The sequence below is a fragment of the Penaeus chinensis genome, chromosome 31, assembly GCF_019202785.1.
Source record: "Penaeus chinensis breed Huanghai No. 1 chromosome 31, ASM1920278v2, whole genome shotgun sequence".
In the NCBI taxonomy this organism is placed as follows: Eukaryota; Metazoa; Arthropoda; class Malacostraca; order Decapoda; family Penaeidae; genus Penaeus; species Penaeus chinensis.
The window spans coordinates 19,156,021-19,161,020 of NC_061849.1; positions in this window are offsets into that span (position 1 = coordinate 19,156,021).

A 5,000-nucleotide genomic window follows, 5' to 3' on the forward strand; every position below is an offset into this window, starting at 1 on the left:
TCCTTCTCAACATGTGATATCCGGCATCTTGGTTCCTCGCATGTCAAATTTCCATCATGTTACTAATGACAACTTTCTCCTTTACAAAACTTCTCAGCGTATTCTGCGTTATTATCATCAGATGCGGGGTCTGCGAGGCTCGACCTAAAACAGTTAGCATAATAGGTGAGATGGAAAGTGTCTTCCAGCTCCGTTTCCTATTTGCAACCAATTGTGATATTGCAATTGCAATATTGAATCAAAATGACATTATTTTTTGCACTGCCATAACTGCCGTTGATCATGACGATTCTCATCATCATTCTTAATGCTGTGAAATTTGTATACATTTTGAAAGGACATTATAATGCTTACCAATACTCCTAGATTGGTTTATAATTTTTTGTTTTTCATTTATTACTTATTCACTAATAAGTTCGTTTAATTATACATTTAGGAGGTCATTTTTTAATTTACCCATCAAGGTCAGCGCTGTCCCCGCCGGCCCCCCTCGCGCCCCTCCCGCCGCGCGAGGAGCCCTACAAGGCGACGACGAAGGCGCACCAGATGTGTTGAACCCCCGGTGCCCTTCCCCTCCTCCACCCCCTCGCCTCTCCCCTCCCCACTCGTAGCTCTCCCTTCTCCCTTCGCTCCCTCTCTCTCCTCCTCCCTTCCCCTCTTCCAATCTCCTCTGCTTTAATGACGTCTTCTTCAGGTCCGCATCCTTTCTCGGCCTTCTCTTATCTCCTATCTGTTATCTTTCATCCGTGTCGCGGAACATCCGACGGAACGCGTGCGTCGTCCTCGCGATTGCATCTAAATGGTAAAATATGGACGACTTTGTTACAGCTGCCAAAAGTGCGAATACAACGATGAAAATAATCACAAATGCTATCAACATAGCACGTTCCAGTATGAAGTCAAAACAAACAAAAAATTATATAATAATACAGAAGAGAGAAGAAAAAACAAAACACAAAGGGTAGTCTCTTATATAAAATACCAAAACATATATAGATAAAAGATAATTACAATAATCTGTAGAGAACCGAGTTGACGGCGACCAAAAGCGGCTCCGTATCTCGGCCGGAGCGTTGTGTACCGCAGACTATGTTTGGAAAATCCCTGATTATTTGTTACTTGTCGCAGTCAGGTAAATAAGCGCGTCGTGACAATTATTGGACTTGTTTGTAATTCGCCTCCTAGTTTAAGTGGCGCTGCGTGTGTTTGGCTGCGTGTTTGTATGCGTAGTGAACCTCTCTCTCTCTCTCTCTCTCTCTCTCTCTCTCTCTCTCTCTCTCTCTCTCTCTCTCTCTCTCTCTCTCTCTCTCTCGCTCTCTCTCTCTCTCTTTGTGTGTGTGTATCTTGTATGTACACACAAACACACACATCAGAAACGTCATGCAAGGAACCATTTGCGGCCTCCCCTCAAACCGCAACGCCATCATCACTGCCAAGGTTTCAGTATCCCCCGAATTTCTTTAACACAAAAAACACTCAAAATAAAAGGAAAGAAATCAAGCAAAGCCCGTCACTGTCCCTGAATTTCAGACTGCCGGCCTGCCCTACGCAACAGTGAACAGTCTTTCCAGCGCTCCTAAAATGCACTGAATGCGTCATCAAATCACTGAAGCTTCATCTGCTGAAACCACGAAGGGAGGGAAGGGGGAGAGGGAGGAAGGGGGATGTGGCAGGAAAAGGGAGAAAAAGAAGAGAAATGGAGAGAGGGTGGGAGGCGAGGCGTGAATGAGAGGAACAGGATCACGGAAAGGTGCACAAAAGAAAGAGAGACAGATAGAAAGAGGAAAGGCGAAGAGAATAGCAGAGAGGAACAGAGCCCTTCCTACACCTCATACGTCCCCGAATACAACAATACAACACCGGCAGATCCACTAAAATCTTAAAGCCTCCAATGGCAACCAACATCGGTCTTCGAGACCAGAGATAATGAATGCCCTAATACGACCTATTAAGATTAAGCCGCATATTAACACAACCAGTTTCCTGACCACGTCTCACAAAAAGGAAAAAAAAGGAGGACGAGGAGGAGGAGGAGGAGGGAGAGAAGCAGAAGAAAAGGGAGAAAGAAAAAAGAAAGAAAAAAAGAAAGAAAAGAGAGACCAGCCTATTTTAGACTTTCAGATTCTTTAATAAACAACGTGTATCGTTGTCTTCAAGCAAGTAAAACAACAACAACAACAACAACAACAACAAAAACGATAACATCAACTCAAACGCAAGATAGAACCAGCATTCGCAAGCACAGAGTCGTCCCTGCAAAAAAATAATATTATTCTGTATATAACATTTTCCTTCCAGCTTCTCATGCAACATAAAAACACGTTCTCGGGCAAAAGCTTTAAGATTCCTCAACGTGTAAATCGAATATACCAAATGACTTGAATGAGGGGAGGGGAGGGGAGGGGAGGGGAGGGGAGGGGAGGGGAGGGGAGGGGAAGGGAGGGGAGGGGAGGGGAGGGGAGGGCAGGGGAGGGGGGAAGGAAGGGGAAGGAGAGGGGAGAGAGAAAGAAAGGGAAGGGAAGGAAGGGTAAAGAATGGGAAGGGAAGGGAGAGGGGAAGGGAAGGGAAGGGAAGGGAAGGGAAGGGAAGGGAAGGGAAGGGAAGGGAAGGGAAGGGAAAGGAAGGGAAGGGGAGGGGAAGGGGAAGCGAAAGGTCAAGGGATGAAGGGTTGGAGGGAAGGGGGGAGGGGAAGAAAGAAAGAAAGAGAAAACGAAAGAAAGTAAAACAGAGACAGGGGTATGCGAGTGGAGAGAGGCAGCGTGGGCGTGATCGCGTCTGGCACGGTGCCGCCCACTTGGCCAGGGGGCACGCTACCGGAGGGTGTGGTGTCAAGCTGTCAAGATAAATCCTCGCGTGCCAGCTGTCAGGCGCGGCGGTCAAGCCACAAGAAACTCTTTCTAGATCAAATTCATTTCGCTGAACGCACGAGTCTCCCCGACAGCCCCTCCGGAGTCATCCATCGCGGGCGACACGGCTCGACTCCTCGCTACGACGCCCGGCCTCCACGTACTCTCGTGCCTTTCACTTATTTCGATCAACTCTTGGATTTTCCTGTCTTTCGATTCTTTACTTTTGCCGGTCTTTCTCTTTTCCTCATTCACCGTTTCCCACTAATGCTCGTTATTCACTACGCACACACTTTTAAATATATTACCAACATCATGTCAAAAAGAGAAAAGAAAACAAACCTTAACTGCTTAAAATAAATAAATAAATAAAGACGAGGAAAAGTGAGAAATGACATAAAAATCACATAAAAAAACATTCGACAGCTTAGGCCTCATGAGTATTTTTTCTTCTTCTGCGGAGTAACTGTCCCGTAAGACAAATGACTGAACACAAGCGCTGGACGATAAGACAGCACCCAGGAACGCCTTCACGATGTTCACCTATGGCCAAGGAACCTCCTGTGCCCCCCTCCCCCCTTCTCTTCCACCCTTTCTACTGCACGACTGAAGGGTTAATGAGAGAGGGACAGGGAGAAGACGGGTGGGAAAGAAGAGGGAGAAGGAGAGGCAGAGAAGGAAAGGGAAAGGGAGAAAGGGAGAGGGAGAGAGATCGAGAGGGGGGAGCGGGAGAGGAAGAGTAGAAGGAAAGGGATAGGGAGAGGAGGGAGAGGCAAATATATGTTTGTAGGTGGAGGTGGAGGTAGTAGTAGAGGTAGAGAGAGAAGATAAGATAAAGAGGGAAAGAGGGAGAAAAGGAGAGGAGGGAGGGAGGGAGGGAGGGAGGGAGGGAGGGAGGGAGGGAGGGAGGGAGGGAGGGAGTGGGAGGGAGGAAGAGAGGAGGGAGGGGAGAGAGAAAGAGAGAAAGAGAGAAAGAAAGAGAGAGAGAGAGAGAGAGAGAGAGAGAGAGAGAGAGAGAGAGAGAGAGAGAGAGAGAGAGAGGGAGAGAGAGGGAGAGAGAGGGAGAGAGAGGGAGAGAGAGAGGGAGAGAGAGAGAGAGAGAGAGAGAGAGAGAGAGAGAGAGAGAGAGAGAGAGAGAGAGAGAGAGAGAGAGAGAGAGAGAGAGAGAGAGAGAGAGAGAGAGCACCATCTCTACAGTGCGCACACATACACAGCCGGGGGGCCACGCACCTGCCGGAGGGAATCCCTAATTTGAAGTTACAACTAAAATCCGCGGGAGTAATTACCCGTTTCGAGGGCGCAAAGTGCCACGGTGACGACACTCATGATTGAGAATATGCCAACCCCCTTCGCCTACCTCCCCCCCTTTCCACCATGCCTACACTGCCTCCCCCTTCCCCCTCACTTGCCCAAACTGGCACCCCAACCACTGCGACGCGCCGCTGCCTCCCTTCACCAAAATCCTCCACAGTCAATTTACCTAGGCCTATATACTATAATGTCACATCTGCATAAAAAACAAGCTAACACACATCTTTTGGAATGGGTAGGTAGGCCTATTGAAAATAAAGGAATAAACATCCGAGGATTTTCCTTCTCACTCAGCCAGGCCTACATGCCACAACGCCATCCTCTGGGCATTCAGCGCCTGTAAATGCCTGTATAGGTGAGTGTGTGCGTGCGTGCGTGTGTGCGCGTGTTTGTGCGAGTGTGGCCACTGATGAGTGCTTAAAACAATACACCCCCGTCCGCAACATCAACCTTGCCTTTGGAATCCCCAAACACAAACACGGCCGAGCCATTTATCCAAGCCACGATCTCATCCCAAATGCATCTCCTCCAAAGAAGAAAATCAGGAGAGGAAAGGGAGCGCCCCCATCCCCCGACGGAGCCGGATCGAGCGTCCCTCCCAGAAGCACAAATACAAAGGGCTCGACGGAATAAAAGCGGTGACATTAGCCGCATTCGGAGCTTCATGATGAGGCCTCGCAAAAAGTCGACTCCTTGAGCTCGCCTCGGCCGCCGACTCCGCCCACGCCTCCGCCCACGCCCGCGCCCGAGAGCTCCTTGGACGCAAGGCTGGGAGGGAAGACCTGCATCGGTGCCACGCAATTCTACGTTCTTTTCCCGTTTTCTCTCGCAGTTCTGCGTTCG